We start from the raw sequence: 18,799 nt of genomic DNA on the forward strand, positions 1-18,799 counted from the left end.
ATGTTGAACCAGCCTTGCATTCCAGGGATGAAGCCAACTTGATCGTGGTGGATAAGCTTTTTGATGTGCTGCTGGATTCAGTTTGCCAGTATTTTCTGGAGGGTTTTCACATCGATGTTCATCAGGGATATTGGCCTGAAATTTTCTTTTTTCGTTGTGTCTCTGCCAGGTTTTGGTATCAGGATGATGCTGGCCTTAAAATAAGCTAGGAAGAAGTCCCTGTTTTTCTATTGTTTGGAATAGTTTCAGAAGGAATGGTACCTGCTCCTCATTGTACCTTCGGTAGAATTCGGCGGTGCATCTGCCTGGTCCTGGGCTTTTTTTGGTTGGTAGGCTATTAATTACTGCCTCAATTTCAGAACTTATTATTGGTCTATTCAGGGATTCCAATTCTTCCTGGTTTAGTCTTGGGTGGGTGTATGTGTCCAAGAATTTACCCATTTATTCTAGATTTCCAAGTTTATTTGGGTAGAGGTGTTTATAGTATTCTCTGATGGTAGTTTGTATTTCTGTGGGATCTGTGGTGATATCCCCTTTATCATGTTTTATTGTGTCTATTTGATTCTTCTCTCTTTTCTTCTTTATCAGTCTGGCTAGCAGTCTATCTATTTTGTTAATCTTTTCAAAAATTAGCTCCTGGATTTATCCATTTTTTGAAGGGTTTCTCGTGTCTCTATTTCCTTCAGTTCTCTTCTAATCTTAGTTATTTCTTGTCTTCTGCTAGCTTTTGAATTTGTTTGCTCTTGCTTCTCTAGCTCTTTTAATTGTGATGTTAGGGTGTCAATTTTAGGTCTTTCCTGCTTTCTCCTGTGAGCATTTAGTGCTGCAAATTTCCCTCTAAATACTGCTTTAGCTGTGTCCTAGAGATTCTGGTACATTGTGTCTTTGTTATCATGGGTTTCAAAGAACTTATTTGTTTCTACCTTAATTTTGTTATTTACCAAGTAGTCACTCAGTAGCAGGTTGTTCAATTTCCATATAGTTGTGTGGTTGTGAGTGAGTTTCTTAATCCTAAGTTCTAATTTGATTGCACTGTTGTCTGAGAGACTGTTTGCTATGATTTCTGTTCTTTTGCATTTGCTGAGGAGTGTTTTACTTCAAATTATGTGATCAATTTTAGAATAAGTGCAATGTGGTTCTGAGAAGAATGTATATTCTGTTGATTTGGGGTGGAGAGTTCTGTAGATGTCTATTAGGTCTGCTTGGTGTAGAGCTGAGTTCAAGTTTTGAATATCCTTGTTAATTTTCTGTCTCATTGATCTGTCTAATATTGACAGTGGGCTGTTAAAGTCTCCCACTATTATTGTGGAGGAGTCTAAGTCTCTTTGTAGGTCTCTAAGAACTTGCTTTATGAATCTGGGTGCTCCTGTATTGGGTACATATATATTTAGGGTAGCAAGCTCTTGTTTCATTAATCCCCTTACCATCGTGTAATGCCCTTCTTTGTTTTTGTTTTGTTTTGTTTTGTGTTTTGTTTTGCTTTCATTTGCTTGGTAAATCTTCCTCCATCCCTTTATTTTGAGCCTACGTGTGCCTTTGCATGTGAGATGGGTCTCCTGAATCCAGCACACCAATGGGTCTTGACCCTTTATCCAATTTGCCAGTCTGTGTCTTTTAATTGGAGCATTTAGCCCATTTACATTTAATGTTAATATTGTTATGTGTGAATTTGATCCTGTCGTTATGATCCTAGCTGGTTATTGTGCCTGTTAGTTGATGCAGTTTCTTGATAGTGTTGATGGACTTTACAATTTGGTATGTTTTTGCATTGGCTGGTCCTGGTTTTTGCTTTCTATATTTAGTGCTTCCTTCAGGAGCTCTTGTAAGGCAGGCCTGGTGGTGACAAAATCTCTCAGCATTTGCTTGTCTGTAAAGGGTTTTATTTCTCCTTTGCTTATGAAGCTTAGTTTGGCTGCATATGAAATTCTGGGTTGAAAATACTTTTCTTTAAGAATGTTGAATATTGGCCCCCACTCTCTTCTGGCTTGTAGGGTTTCTTCAGAGAGATCCACTGTTAGTCTGATGGGCTTCTTTTTGTAGGTAACCTGACCTTTCTCTCTGGCTGCCCTTAACATTTTTTCCTTCATTTCAACTTGGTGAATCTGAAGATTACGTGTCTTGTGGCTGCTCTTCTCGAGGAGTATCTTTGTGGTGTTCTCTGAATTTCCTAAATTTCAGTGTTGGCCTGTCTTGCTAGCTTGGGGAAATTCTCCTGGATAACATCCTGAAGGGTGTTTTCCAACTTGGTTCCATTCTCCCCATCACTTTCAGGTACACCATTCAAACGTTGGTTTGGTCTATTCACATAGTCCCATATTTCTTGGAGGCTTTGTTCACTCCATTTCATTCTTTTTTCTCTAATCTTATCTTCATGCTTTATTTCCTTAAGTTAATCTTCAATCTCTGATATCCTTTCTTCTGTTTGATTGATTCAGCTATTGATACTTGTGTATGCTTCACAAAGTTCTCATGCTGTGTTTTTCAGCTCCATCAGATCATTTAGGTTCCTTTCTAAACTGGTTATTCTAGTTAGCAATTTCTCTAGCCTTGTTTCAAGCATCTTAGCTTCCTTGCTTTGGGTTAGAACATGTTCCTTTAGCTCGGAGCAGTTTATTACCCACCTTCTGAAGCCTACTTATGTCAATTCATCAAACTCATTCTCCATCCAGTTTTGTTCTCTTGCTGACAAGGACTTGTGATCCTTTGGAGGAGAAGAGGTGTTCTGGTTTTTGGAATTTTCAAACTTTTTGTGCGATTTTTCCTCATCTTTGTGGATTTATCTATCTTTCCCCTTTGATGTTGGTGACCTTTGGATGGGGTTTTTGTTTGGATGTCCTTTTAGTTGATATTGATGCTATTCCTTCAGTTTGCTAGTTTTCCTTCTAACAGTCAGGACCCTCTGCTGCAGGTCTGCTGGAGTAGAGTTGCTGGAGGTCCACTGCCAACTCTGTTTGCCTGGGCATCACCAGCAAAGGCTGTGGAACAGCAAAGATTGCTACCTGTTCCTTCCTCTGGAAGCTTCATCCCAGAGAGGCACCCACCAGATGCCAGCCAAAGTTCTTCTGTATTGGGTGTCTGTCAACCCCTGCTGGGAGGTGTCTCCCAGTCAGGAGGCATGGGGATCAGGGACCCACTTGAGGAGGCAGTCTGTCTCTTAGCAGAGCTCAAATGCTGTGCTGTGAGATCTGCTGCTGTCTTCAGAGCCTGCAGGCAGGAATGTTTAAGTCTGCTGAAGCTGTGCCCATAGCCGCCCCTTCCCCTAGGTGTTCTATCCCAGGGAAATGGGAGTTTTATCTATAAGCCCCTGACTGGGGCTGCTGCCTTTCTTTCAGAGATGCCTTGCCCAGAGAGGAGGAATCTAGAGAGGCAGTCCGGCTATAGTGGCTTTGCTGAGCTGTAGTGGGTTCCACCCAGTTTGAACTTCCTGGTGGCTTTGTTTACACCGTGAGGGGAAAACTGCCTACTCAAGCCTCAGTAATGGCAGACATCTCTCCCCCCACCAAGCTCGAGCATCCCAGGTTGACTTCAGACTGCTGGGCTAGCAATGAAAATTTCAAGCCAGTGGATCTTAGCTTGCTGAGCTCCATGGTATTGGGATCCGCTGAGCTAGATCACTTGATTCCTTGGCTTCTTCCCCCTTTCCAGGGGAGCAAATGGTTCTGTCTCACTGGCATTCCAGGCACCACTGGAGTATTTAAAAAAAACAAAAAAAAAAACTCCTGCAGCAGCTCAGTGTCTGCCCAAATGGCCGCCCAGTTTTGTGCCCAGGGCCCGGTGGTATAGGCACCCAAGGGAATCTCCTGGTCTGTGGGTTGCGAAGACCATGGAAAAGTGTAGTATCTGGGCCAGAGTGCACCCTTCCTCATGGCACAGTCCTTCACGGCTTCCTTTGGCTAGGAAGTTCCCCAACCCCTTGCACTTCCTGGGTGAGGTGACACCCCACCCTCCATGGGGCTGCACCCACTGTCTAACCAGTCCCAGTGAGATGAGTTGGTTACCTCAGTTGGAAATGCAGAAATCACCCACCTTCTGTGCTGATCTCGCTGGGAGCTGCAGACCAGAGCTGTTCCTATTTGGCTTCTTGCCAGCCACTGAGACAGAGTCTTGCTCCATCACCCAAACTGGAGTGTAGTAGCACGATCTTGGCTCTCTGAGGTCTCTGCCACCTGGATTCAAGCAATTCTCATGCCTCAACCTCCCAAGTAGCTGGGACTACAGGCATGTGCCAGCATGCCTGGCTAATTTTTGTATTTTTAGTAGAGATGGGGTTTCACCATGTTGGCCAGGCTGGTCTCGAACTTCTGACCTCAGGTAATCTGCCTGCCTCAGCCTCCCAAAGTGCTGGGATTACAGGCATGAGCCACATACCCAGCCAAGGCTCTTTTTTTTTTTCTGGAATATTCTCTTTTAATTTTTCATGCCATTCATTTGTTAGAGCAATGGGGTCATCTGTTTCATACAGTATCCCACATTCTGGATTGGCTGGTTGCTTTCTTGTGGTGTCATTTAACTTGTTCTTTTGTACTTCTTACTAGATTCTGGTTCCTTGAGGCAAGAATTATTCGCAGGTGGTGCTGTGTGTTTCCTACTGCATTCCATCCTGGATGAGCCATATGAATGCTGGCCCAGAGGAATCAAAGTCTCAGAGTGAACCTCCTCTTGTCTCCATTTTATCTGCCATCTCACACCCGGCATTAGAAATTACAATTCATCAATCAGCGTGATGAACATTAGCATTTGACCATAAGTCATGAGGATTTCTAAAATAGGAAGTGACTTATAATTAGCAAATTATCTCTGACTCAGAAGATTGGCACAGAGGGAAACAGAGCAGGTTTTGAGGTCATTGAAGGAGCCAGTTAGAGCAGGGCTCCCATCTGGACATGGACAGATCTCTGGGGCTGAGTGTCCTATAAAGCACAAGTACAAATTTATGCTGTGGTGTGTACATTCACTTTCTTCTGAACTGGAACCCATGGCTTTCTTCAGAGTCTCAAAGAAATAAATAACTTTCCGAAAAGACAAAGAGCCTAGGGATTAGAAGCCTGAAAAATAAAGCTTGGAAGGAACTGGCTTTGCTTCAGCTTGCCCAGATATTCACTCCCAATGCTGCAGGAAGCCTCCCATATACCACATGGGGGGAGGGAAGGGGACCTCATATCATCCGAAACTGAACTCATTACATTTCATGCCCCACCCTCTTCTTCCCATGCTCAGGGAGGAAGGGGCATTATCATTTTCCCAGGTTGGGGTGCAATGGTGCGATATTGGCTGACTACAACCTCTGCCTCCCAGGTTCAAGTGATTCTCCTGCCTCTGCCTCCCATGTAGCTGGGATTACAGGCGTGTGCCACCACATCCAGCTAATTTTGTATTTTTAATAGAGAAATGGTTTCACCATGTTGGTCAGGCTAGTCTGAACTCCTGACCTCAAGTGATCCACCCTCCTCAGCCTCCCAAAGTTCTGGGATTACAGGCGTTAGCCACCGTACCCGGCCTCACATCCAAACTTTTAAGTGTATCACCAAAATGTCTCTCTCAAATCCATCCCTCTCCCTCCCATTCTGCTGCTCTATCTTGGGCTGGAAACTCCTTCATCCCTTTTTCCAACCCACTTTTTGCTGTATCTTTATTAGTGACCTACGCCTGTAAATCATGGGCCTGGACATGCTTTTCCTCTAATTAAGACTTCTTGGCTTTGTATTGCTCCCAAAGCCCAAAGCAGGGTGCATGCCGCCAGGAGGTGCAGGAACAAAATAGAACACCTCTGAGTTTATTTTTTCATCTTAAAAATTATGATATAAACCACATGTTGCTAATATTTGGTATATAAGTTGACAGCGTCTATGGGTCACTGTCACTGTATGCTTTACTTAGCTCAGAGAAGGGTCCCAGAGGCACCTTCACTCATTCATTCATTCATTCATTCATTCATTCACAAATGATGCAGATGTGCCACCTACAAACTCTATTATCTGCACACTTAAACTTGCAAACCAAAGTTTCTAGTCAGCTTAAAAATTACCCAAATGAAGGGTTTCAAGAGATTTTGAACCCATTTGTTGAGAATTTCAACTTATCTTTATAACTTCCCAACTAACCGACATCAAAGAAGATAGGAATTTACTAGCTGAGTTTCAACAAAAACTTCTTCATACTTGATAACTGACAATGAAATGTGATTCACCATGAAATAGCAGATACACCCAGTGATTTTTTTTCTACATATCTTCTATTTTTTTTCTATTTTTTATATTTTCTTGAGGTGTCTTTTTCAGCCCTGACAGTCATTATCATCAAGGATTACAATAAAAAGAACTTGGAATAGCTTTCTCACAAAGTGATAGACATTTTTTTTTTGATAAAGCATATTAACTAATCTTTTACTATTTCTTATTGAGGTTAAAATATACTTTTACCATTAATAAAAATAATTATTTTAAAATATTACCTACTTCATCTGTATCTCATTGTTTTAAAATTCCTCTATTTGGTGATTTTTAAAGTTTTAAATAATAGTACATTATAATTGATTTGAAATAACTCATATTTTGTAAAATTATGCTCAAAAATGTTTTTAAAGATGGTATGAGATCAAAAGGATTTGGGACTGGGCGTGGTGGTTCATGCCTATAATCCCAGCACTTTGGGAGGCGGAGGTGGGCAGATCACTTGAGGCCAAGAGTTAAAAACCAGCCTGGCCATCATGAAGAAACCCTGTCTCTACTAAAAATACAAAAATTAGCCAGGTTTGGTGATGGGCACCTGTAATTCCAGCTACTCAGGAGGCTGAGGCAGGAGAAGGCAGAGGCTGCAGTGAGCCAAAATGCCACTGCTGCACTCTGGGTGACAAAGACTCCACCTCAAAACAACAAACAAAAAAAGGATTTGGAGTCCAATTCCCAATACGATATGCAATGCTTTTTAGAATAACCCGAGTTAAGTATTCATTCTCGCCTTCACACACACACATATACATATTATGGCTTCCTAGTCTCTCTAGAATGGGACACCTTTCTGGTCTTAGGACTCCTTTACAGTCTTAAAAATTATTCAAGACTCTAGAGAGCTTTTGTTTATATGTGTTTTTATTTGTTTATATTTACCATTTTAGAAATTAAAACTGACAAAAATGTCACAGCCAGAATTCACAAGCAAGCACTCTTAGCTTCCAGAATGTTGACATCACGACATGACATGGAGCCTCTGGAAAACTCCACTGTATACTCCCCATCCCCTTTTTGCCATCCTCTCTTCTCTCCCTTCATCAGAACCTGGTAAAGTTTGTGCCTTCTGCCCTGCATTCTCCCAGATATCATGGAAAGAACATGACATTTTGTATAAGAAATATTTCGGTTCAAATGCCAGCTCCGTTACCCATGAGTTATTCAGCCTTGAGCAAGTTGCCTCATGTCTCTCAGTCGCAGTTTCCTCATCTGTAAAATGCTCATTAAACGCTTTCAAACATATATCAGGGAATTTTCCCCCTTACCCCACCAGATAATGCTCTTTTTATCGATAACCCAGCTAAGGGTTCTCAATCCTGGGGATCACCCAGGAAGGCTTTTAAGTGATGCCAATGCACAGAGATTCCCAGCTTTAATTGGCCTGTGATGGCTGTCTTGGATATTTCCTTTTTTAAAATTCCAGTGAATCTAACATGCAGCCAGGGTTTGGAATTGCTAGTAGCCAAAAGAGTACTGTTTTCAAAGAGCAATTGAGGGAAAGCGAATAAAATTACAGTGTGTACGTGGGGCATTACAAGAGGGCAGGCACCTTCTTCTGCAGGTGACCAGCTTGTCATGTGCACATGCACTAGGCAGCATTTATTACCATTGTGAATCCATTTTAGTATAGAAGTGCCATAAAAACTTAGTGTCCCAGAGAAAATATCATATTAGCCAAGATCAGAGATATGCTGCTCCCGATACTGATTATTTTCATAAGATCCACTGATTATCAAAAAGGTACAAACACTGTATTCTCCAGTCAGTGACACCCCTCCTTAGAGGCACACTCCATAGCAATGCTTATTATCAGGGTGCCTGATAAGCCTGGAGTCAGACTGAGGGGAGCTAGGGACTGTCTGTGCGATTGAAGCATCCTTCTGCATATTGGGCTATATCCATCTCCATGTCCCCATAGAGTGAGTCTTCTCTCCTTACTCAGCAACAGTCCTTCAGGATACTGTCTCCACATACATGGCTTGATGAGTCCCGCCAGTGTCTCTGCCTTTGAAACTCTGCCTGTTCTCTGTGTCACCACCCCCACCTTCTGATTGGCCCACTTTCTTCTAATCCTGGTCAACACTTTCAATTTTAAGCCATAGTCTGTCTCTTCTGGCGACTCCATACCTATCTGAACTGGTTTATTATTTAACTCCCAGAGAAAAATCTATTTCCAAGGTATTACTTCCAGTTACTATCCAAAACCTTGAGTTAGAAGTCAGCAATCTGGGAAATCCTTAGAGTTTGTTGGAGTAAGATTTGGCATGTAGAGTTTCAATTATTATTGGAATACTTTATTATAGTAAGAAGGACATCCAGCTGTTGTCAGACTACACAAGAATCAAAACAAGAGGAGATACGATTTACAGCCTGAAGAAGCACAGCAAACAAGCAGGAATTTCCTATGTTGGGGTCCGCGTGTTTCCTAAACAAAGGAATGAACACACAAGACAACACAAGACAAGACAAACATGGCGGCCGCCCTCTTCCTTTGTTTAGGAAACACGTGGACCCCAACATGTTTTAAAGGCAGAGGGTGAGTGGATGGGACAGTGCAAGAGAGATTTATTCTACTTCTTTCTTTAGTCGTTTCATATTAGGAATACAAGCTTTTTTATTTTTTGAGATAGGGTCTTGTTCTTGTTGCCCAGGCTGGAGTACAGGCGCTTGATCATGACTCACTGCAACCTCCACCTCCTGGGTTCAAGCTTTTTGCCTGCCTTAGCCTCCCTAGTAGCTGAGATTACAGGCACCTGCCACCATGCCAAGCTAATTTTTGTATTTTTAGTAGAGGTGAGGTTTCACCACGTTGGCCAGGTTGGTCTCCAACTCCTGACCTCAAATGATCGGCCCACCTTGGCCTTGGTGCTGGGATTACAGGAATGAGCCACCGTGCCCAGCCATCATGTTTCTTAATATTAGGATGTAGAGGACTACGTGCTCGCAAACGAGGCGTTCCCGATAAGTCCTGCTCTTGCAAACGAAGCAGGGCGTTCCCAATAAGTCCTGCTCTTGCAAACGAAGCAAGGCGTTGGGGGCTTGTTTATGTGTAAACATCTTGAAAATCCAGAAAGTCAGGGAAAGGTCAGAAAAACAACAATGTGTCTTGTGACTTGGCAACATTCCCCAAACGACTGTATAAAATAAAGCAGAGTGCGCCATTCGAGGCGGCCGCCATGTTTGTCTTGTCTTGTGTTGTCTTGTGTGTTCATTCCTTTGTTTAGGAAACACGTGGACCCCAACAAAAACACACTTATCTTATGAATGTTCTATTATCTTCCCAGTCCTATGATTCAGTGAACTTCTGCTCTGATTTTAGGGACCTGGACTTCATTCAAAGACTTGCCGGTGAAATCCTTCAGACCCTGGCTGTTCCATGCCTCTTCACACCAACAGTTTCATGAAGGTGAGATTAATTAACATATTGGTTGAATACTGAACTAGCTTACTGAATATGCTTCTCTGGGAATTCCAGTTTTATAGATTTTCCAGTAGAATAATGAGTCAGAAAATAGGAAGTAGCTAGTACTCAACACTTTTCATGATCATCTTTAGAAAACATAAACTTTTAAGTGACTTAAATTTAAGTTTAGAAAACTGAAAAGTCTGCTGGTAGTTTTATCCATTCTTGGGGGTTTAAAGACATCAACAAGTTTGTGACTCTTAAAGTAGATACTTTAAGAACAGTTAACACAGGTATTAAAAAGGAACAGTCTTTTTTTTTTTTTTGGCAGTGAAAAAAAATAACAAAAAAAACAAAACAGGAGTAGTTTCAAAGAATAGAGAGGAAATTGTTGACACAGAGGCCTCTGACTCCACAAGAGGCTCAACCCCATTGACCCAGCACAAGCTATACATGTCCTCAGAGGCAGCAAAATCATTTGTGGGTCTGTGAAAACTGTACTATAATTATTTAACCACCGAGTTTAGAAACATATTGCTTAAACCAACTTTAAGCTTCTTTTGTTATCTATGTAGGATTTTGTATTTTTAAGAAAAGAACAGCTTGATATTTCACGTCTGAACAAAACACACGAATGTCTCTTCCAATCTAAAAGTATACGAAAGAAAATACCTGATTGTCAGAGAATTTGTTAACAGATGTTATAATAATATAGCATGCATATATTCCAAGCCATCAGTAAAAGTTAGATTAATTATTTAATATAAATGAAAATGAAATGAAATGTGCAGAGAAAATTTTAATGAAAAAATTTTAATTAACCAAAAAAAGAGAAGGGTAGAGAGTATTCATTTGGAACCTTTTGAACCTGTCTAGTACACCATTGCCCATGCACCAGATTACTCCTCACCTGGTGCACCCCAAAAGCTCCATAACTAGTCCTCTTACTTTCAGTCATAGGCCCTCCAAACCACCCGCCAAAATGCAGCCAGTGGGATCTTTCTAAATATCCGTCTAATCATGTTCTCCTCCTGGGGCCATGGAACACCCTAGATCTGAAGGATTTCAGGGACAAAGACTTGAATGAAGTCCAGGTCTCTAAACGCTGAGCAGAATTCCACTGACCGTAAGACTTATTTTTAATGGCCCTCAGTAGATTTCCAAAGTCCAAGTTCCTTAATGTGGCTCACAAGGCCTTTTGGTGATATGTGAGCCAATGGCTCTCTGCCTCTATTCATACCCACAGAGAATCCAGGAATGCCCTGAGTCCTCCATCCAGAGCCTGATTCTGCCATTCCCACCACTGCACCACCTTTATTCCTTAGCCAAGCCCTATGCATCCTTCATGACTCAACTCTAGAGTCCTTTAATCCAAGAAGCAGGTGGTCTCACACTCTCCAATCTGATTTAACTGCTTTTCCTAGGTACTTCCTTGAAACCTGTGTACTTTCTGTCATGATTTTATAATTATTGGTTAATGTTTATCATACATGTGAATTTCTTAAAGTAGAGGAACTTGATTTTTCTGTGTCTCAAATGCTTAACCATACGTCTGACACAGTATGGACTTTCTCTAAAAGTGAATGTTGAGACAATGTTTGAGATGTAAGATGTTTTTTAGGGATCAGAATTTCATCTTTTGCCCAGTGTCTGCCCTCTGTACCTCCAACCATGGGATCAAAAAAAGTTTAAATATGAGTAGTTTCTCTTGTGGTCATCACCACTAATATACCTCATTAGAAGGCATGTCACCATTGAATAAAACATTAATGAAGCATGTCAGTCTGAATTTGCATGATGTACAAATATTTTTGTGATTTTTTTAGAAGTCCAACTTTGTTATAAAGAGGAGGTGTTCGCATAGGATTTTTTCATCAAGGTAGTGCCTTAATTGCTAATAGCTAGTTGATCCATACAAAACAACTCTAGAATTAGAGAGTGACATTTTGAAGATTTCCTTTTTTCCCTCGCTCAGGATATTCGGTTCTTCATTTGCTCCAAAATATCTCATCCTCCTCCCACCCAAATTTATTTTTTATGTTCCCTTTTAACAACATTTACTGAGTGCCTCTTATATTGCAAGCATTGAATATGCAAAAGTAAATAGGACACATCCATGCCTTGAAGAGCTCCCATCCAGAGAAACAAAAGTAAATGTAGCCGGGCGCAGTGGCTCATGCCTGTAATATTAACAGTTTGGGAGGCCAAGGCAGGAGGATCACGTGAAATTAGGAGTTTGAGACCAGCCTGACCAACATGATAAAACCCAGTCTCTACTAAAAATACAAAAATTACCCAGGTGTGGTGGTGCAGGCCTGTAATCCCAGCTACTCAGGAAGCTGAGGCACCAGAATCTCTTGAACTCAAGAGGCGGAGGCTGTGGTGAGCTGAGATTGTTGACACTGCACTCCAGCCTGGGCAACACAGCCAGACTCTGTCTCAAAAAAAAATAATAAAATAAATGTAAAAATGACAAAATCATGGGGAAAATATGATAATCAGTTGAAACTAGACTGGGGGAAAACTATAGCATGTTAGAAATTCTAAGCGGGAAAGGATTTTTCATAGGAAATGAGATGCTAAGATAACTGATAGACTCTTGCTGGGCAAGAGAAGCTCAGGATAAATTGCTGATGATTTTCAAAAGTATGAAAATTCAGGAATTACATTTGACGACATTTTCTTCCTGCCTACATCCACTACCTACAGCTGTCACCAGAAGATAATGGTTTCTCCTTCTCCTTTGCTTTCCAAATCTCTGGTGATTTTTTCTTGGAGGTGATGTTTTCTTGGGGGTGAGCTCTAAACAAGAACTCTGCTAGAAACACAGGTCAGGCAATGCTGTTTCCAAGTTTTCAGCCCCAACAGAGAAAGGGAAGCTGAGAAGTGCTCTTGAAGGTGGTGGCACCTAACACTGCTATGTACTATGTATATTGGGGTGGGTGACTTCTCTACTCTGAAGTAGCCAAGCTGACTTTCAGTCTGCAGAAAGGCTATAGGATGTGTATTCCAAAATAGCTAGAAGAGATTTGAAATGCTCCTAGCACAAATAAATGATAACTACATGAGGTCACAGATATCTTAATTATTCTGACTGGATCACTACACATTGTATGCATGTATCAAAATATCACATGTAGCACAGATATATGTACAATTATGTTTCAATATAAAAATTAAATTCTTTTAAAAAAGAGATCCCACACAAAGCTTTCCCTTTGATAGGTCTATGCCTAGCTAAGAAACATATTCTCACATTGCTCAAAGGTCCTTTACATCTACTGATTTTTTTTTTTTTTTTTTTTTTTTGAGACAGAGTCCCACTCTGTTGCCCAGGCTGGAGTGTGGTGGCGTGATCTCAGCTCACTGCAACCTCTGCCTCCTGGGTTCAAGCAATTCTGCCTCAGCCTCCCAAGTAGCTGAGATTACAGGCATGTGCCACTTGGCTGGCTCATTTTTTTTTTTTTTTGTATTTTGGGTACAGACAGGGTTTCACCATGTTGGCCAGTGTGGTCTCGAACTCCTGACCTCAAGTGATCTGTCTGCCTTGGCCTCCCGAAGTGCTGGGATTATAGGCATGAGCCACCATGCTTGGCCCTACATCTACTGATTTTTATCCTTCTGACTACATAGTATGTAATATTTATGTGTTTGGAGTAATTATTTGGGGGTTAAAGTGTCATCCTAGGAGGCCTAACACATTAATCCTTCATACCAAAGACTTGGCTGCTTCCTGAAATGAATTATAAGGTCTGTTCAAAGTGAAGGTTAGCCACCCCACCCCCCAGGGTGAAGAACACTAAAATGAGAGATAAGGTCTGAGTTCACATCCTAAAGAGGCCATTTATTAAACATAAATACATCATTAGGCTTCTTAAAGACAGTTTCCTCTTTAGTGAAACAGAAATTTAACAAGCCTCCCCCCTATCTCAAAGAGTTATTTTAAGATTCAAAACTAGAATGGGAAAATATATATAAAGATATTTTCATAAATCATAAATGTAGTAAAGGTCAGAACCCAAGAAGGCTTACCTGGAAAGTTTGCAGGATATTGGTGAGGGAGACATGAGGATAGGAAAAGAAGCCAGAATTACTGGGGACTAACCTGTCTGTAGAACTGGGACCTGAGATGGATAGCTAGATTTTCAAGTTATGGTGTCAAAAGGGATATAGTAAGCTTGACATGGTATCAGTATCTAAGAGGTCCAATCTGGAGCAAAACAGACTGTCCCGCCAATGGTGAATTTCGGAATCAGGCATTTGGCAGGGTTTACTGAGATCTAGCTGTTTGGATTGACATCTCAACAGTAGATCAAAGTCCAGACAGTAATATCCCCCACATAGTAGCTTGGCATGGCATAGGCAATCAATATATTTTTATTGACTTGACCTACTGATAAACAGAATAAATGAACACATATCTGGCAATAAGATATCATGTTGTCAAGACCCAGAGAAGCTGAGTGCAGTTCGTGACCTGGCTCCAGGCCCAGATAGGGATTTCAGTGTTAATCAGGGCAAGCTGCCTAGTGACATGGACAGAGCAAGCTCAGTGAAGGCCAGGAGGAAGAGAAAGGATATAGCTCAAGGGGCTCAAAGATGTTGGAGCTCACCCCAGACGCAATGGCCTTGGATCCAGCACAAATTCAAGATTGTACCTATGAGTAGGGTTACAGCACCTGATGTACTTCAAGGCTTGGTCAGGCTAGTTGCGTCAGGACCAGGATGGAGCTAAGAGTGAAGGTGGCAGGTGCCCAAAGCTTAACAGGAAGTGAAAATATGTATTGACATATTATTTACTGAGTTTTTAAACATTAACTACTCACCTAAAAAATTAAATTTTTTATTTGGGGTGCAAAGGGAGCTTAATTTGAATTTGTTTTATTAATCAGCTTAATAGGTACTAAAATTTCTGTATTTAAAGAATATTTAAGGCATGGAAAGTTCTAATGAAGTAATCAAAGAGTTGGTAAATAGTATATGCTATTATGGTCAGAATTCTGTGTGTGCATATTACGTGTATACAGATATAGATAAAGAGGAAATTGGACATATCTTGCAGAGACTAACAAAAAGTTCTAGAAGGAAATATATCAAAATATATTTAACAATACTTTCTGGATGGTAATGCCTATAAATTACTTCTGTTTTGTTCTTTGTAATATTGGGTGTTTTTATAATTCCTGACAATGAGTTTACATTACTTTTGTAATCTTTTTAAAAAGATTTTTTGAAAACCTATCTCTTACAGTATCTCTACAATTCATAGAGAAAGAATGAATACTCCACAGCTCAGTCTATGAATTCAATATGACCTCGCTACCAAAATTAGACAAGAATGGAATGAGAAAGGAAAATTACAAGCCAAACTCAGCCATCAATGTATATATACAGGCCCAAATCAGCCATCAGTTTTTTTTTTTTTTTTCCAACATAAAAGAAACAGACTCTTGGAAAACCAAATCTAACTGTATTTAGAAAGATAATACACTAAGAGCTAGCTGTCTTCATCCTACAAGAACAATTTATCACAAATAATAGTTTCGTACTGGCAAAAGAACTGACAAATTTTCAGTGGAATAGAATGGAGAGGCCAGTTAACAGGGTGTAGATGACATCTCAACAGTCTTGACTTGGATTTCCTTGCTCACCAGTGAGACTATCACTTCATATGACACACTAATACATGGAAATTTGTCACATGATGGGGGTGACATAGCTGAACAGTAGAGAAAGGAAGGAATCTTTAAAAAGTACAGTTGGAAAACTGATTATAAATATAGACAAAATTGAATTTGGATTTCTAGCTCCTAGTATGCTTAAAAATCAATTATAGACAGAGTAAGGAATTTATATGTCAAAAACAAAACTTTATGAGAGGAATATATATGGGTGAATATTTTTCTGACTTGAGGATAGAAAAGAATTCCTTTAACAAGACCAAATATGGTATCCTAAAAGAACATATTGACAAATTTGTTAAACAACTACACTATACTCCAGGTCCTCCCTCCAAAATCCTAAACCCAAATCTCATCACGTTTTTCAGTGAAATAAAAATACTTTCTGTTTCCAGCAAACATCCTCCATAAAAGGCTTTGAAGTTGTTAATTAGCAAAAAATTCAGTACAGTATCTATTTTTAAAAAGCAGCATTAAATTATAAGAACTATTTTTCTATTTACCCTAGTTCCTTGAATGACCATGTGGAAGAATCAAATGCACAAAAGTTAAAGCCCACAATTTTCTTCTTGAAGTAAATGTTAGCATTTTTAAGAAACAACTGAGGCCAATTTTCTTTTTTAACAGTAAGAACAACTTGTAACTAGAAGACAGAATCTCTATTCAAGTATTTTACATAGTGCTTCTGTGAATTGCATATAGTGGATAGGATCATATTGATTTATAATGTCAAAATCCAGTGCAGAGGTTTCACAGAGGAAGTAGAAAGAGATAAGATGACTTCTCACCACTGCTCTGGGCACCAAGGCCCAACCTCTCCTCCTCAGAGGGCAGCTGTCCAGGTACCTTTAGTCCCAGCTCACATCTGAGGCTTCTTATTCCTGGGTGACAGAGCAGCTTTTGGGCACTTTCTAGAATGCTTTATCATGTGCTAGAGAATGATAATGGTGAATTTCTCAGAGATTTGTGCTTGGAGGATTCCCTCATTCTCTGCCGGGAGAGACAACCACCCCCCAGTAGTTGGCTTTAAAATTTGTTTTTATCTGTCTGTCTATCTATCTATCTATCTATCTATCTATCTATCTATCTATCTATCTATCAATCATCTATCTATCTATCTATCTATCTATCTATCTATCTATAGATATTTTCACCATGTAGCCCAGGCTGGTCTTGAACTCATGAGTTCAAGAAATTGGCCCGCCTCAGTCTCCCAAGGTGTTGGCATGAGGCACCACACCTGGCCCCAGGTAGTACTTTTTACACTTGTATTGTCCAAGTTTTAGCATGAAGTGTTGCTTTTTCTCTGGTGGTCTAGAAGAGTTCATCCTGCCTGGTAGTGTGAATTTCACCTACTAGAAGCGTGTCTCCAGCAGACATCATCCTGAGAATGTCAGCGGGGGACTCAAAAATGAAGGGGCATCTCCTTGTCAGTGGGGATCTCATAGTCATCAGTGCCACTAGCGGTTAACAGGAGTACCTCTGGATGTGCATGCTGTTTTAGGTAGGTCTTTTCAGGTTTTGAAAATGCACAAAGCAAGTGAGGGGACTGGAAATTGAATTAATTCTTAGATCTTTATCTCAGAAATGTAAGCCCAGAGCAAGAAAATCAGCACAGTGCTCTGGAGTCCTGTCTGGTCTCCGGGTTTCTGGGTGGCACCTCCCAGAAGGTGCAGGTACCACAGATACCCCTGCAAGACTCAGTGGAAAAACTCTCACCACTATTCTTATGCCCAAGGGGCCACGCTGTGAGTGTCTCCAGCTCCTCAATCACACAGGTCTTCTCATCCCATGCCTAGATAAGGCAGTTACATTGAAACTATTGCATCACCTTGCTGCAGTCATGTATGATTAACTAGATATGCTGGAAAGAGAGAGGAAGGAGGCTGGTTACGGAGTTTAAGGAGTGTCATTTATGGTAAAACACATTTTTCCTATAGTAAAATCAATCATGGGTGGTGGTAATTGCTACAGCATGCTTTAGTACTGGTTTGATTTCTCCATTTCTAGATAGTGTTTCCCATTAAGTTTTTTTTTCTTTTTTTTTTTTTAAATCAGCCTCAAAGAAACCTTAAAATAAAGTTTTGACTGAGGGCGGGTGAAGGGGACATGGAGTATGACAGTCACTTTTGTTCCAGTGTTAATTTTCAAAAACTCCGGATGTCTAATATTGAAAGCCAGTCCAGAGCGCTCAGTGTTAAAGAACTCGCTCCCTACCCGCCCCCCCGCCACCCCGCCACCCCAACTGCGGGGCTGAATCACACGAGGAAGGAAAGTCTGGCTCACTGCTTTATTAATTCACTACTGTGATTTCTTTCTCTGTTACTAAAGGGGACTGGGTGGGGGGTGGTAAATTGAGTGGGCAGCCAGGAAATGTGATATTTTTCTTGGTTCCTTGTGATTGGAGGAAATTCTGTCTTCTCCTTTTGGTTCAAAAGTTTCAGCAACATAACCTTTTTTTGTTTTGTTTTGTTTTTCTGTGAAGCAATTTGACTTTTCAGTGGAAGCTACCCCAAGCCCACCTCTGTGGGGTTGTAAAACCCACTCGCTTTTATATAATTTCATTAAATGAAGTCATCCAGATGGTGCGCCCATACAAAACCCTGACCTTCAAAGGTCTCTGCCTGTCTCTAGGTCCTTGGGTAATTTGAAGTGTCACTTCTTGGCCATGTCTGCTCAGACCTGTCACCTTAAATCTCCTCTTTAAACTTTATCTTACTTTCCTCCTTTATCTCCTTTAGAAGGGAGGTGAACATTCATAGGAATGATCTTCAATGCCGATTCTCTGAAGACCCACAGTAATTCTTAGTAATCAAACCTGATGTGATGGACAAAATACACACTATGTGTAAATGTCCCATGCAAAATGTAAGAAAGTTTAGATGATGTACAGCAGTTATTTTTAGTCCTTAGAATAAAACATACTCCTCACATGCATACTCCTCACATTTGAGAGCAATATTATAAATAATGCAGCATTCATTTAATATAATGTCAGTATATTTCATTTCAAAAGACCAATTGTAATTTCTATTTCTGTTTATTTTTAAAGAACTCTTCACTATTGTAATAATATTTTAATAATAATAATGACCCACATACATTACATACTTAATATATGACAGTACATAAGCTAGGGTTTATAAAAAATATATATGATCAAATTTCATCCTAACAATACATTATGAGTTAAGTATTACCCCCATTTGACAAACAAGGAAACTGGGTCTCAGAAATGTGCACAATCATGTTTAAAAATCCTAATTCTCTATCTCAAAAACCCATCGTATGCTGTCTCTAAGAGAAATGTGTAGACTGCTCAAACTGGTTCTAATAAAGTTTTCCCTCATTTTCAATGTTTCTATTCTGTAACAAAAAACTGTAAATAAATAATACAAAAAGCATATTTATAACCTAAGTATAAGGTCTAAGAATAATAATAAAATGGATACTTGCATACCCACCCTTGAGCTTAAGAAATCAGACAT

The sequence above is a fragment of the Macaca mulatta genome, chromosome 4, assembly GCF_049350105.2.
Source record: "Macaca mulatta isolate MMU2019108-1 chromosome 4, T2T-MMU8v2.0, whole genome shotgun sequence".
Taxonomy (NCBI): domain Eukaryota; kingdom Metazoa; phylum Chordata; class Mammalia; order Primates; family Cercopithecidae; genus Macaca; species Macaca mulatta.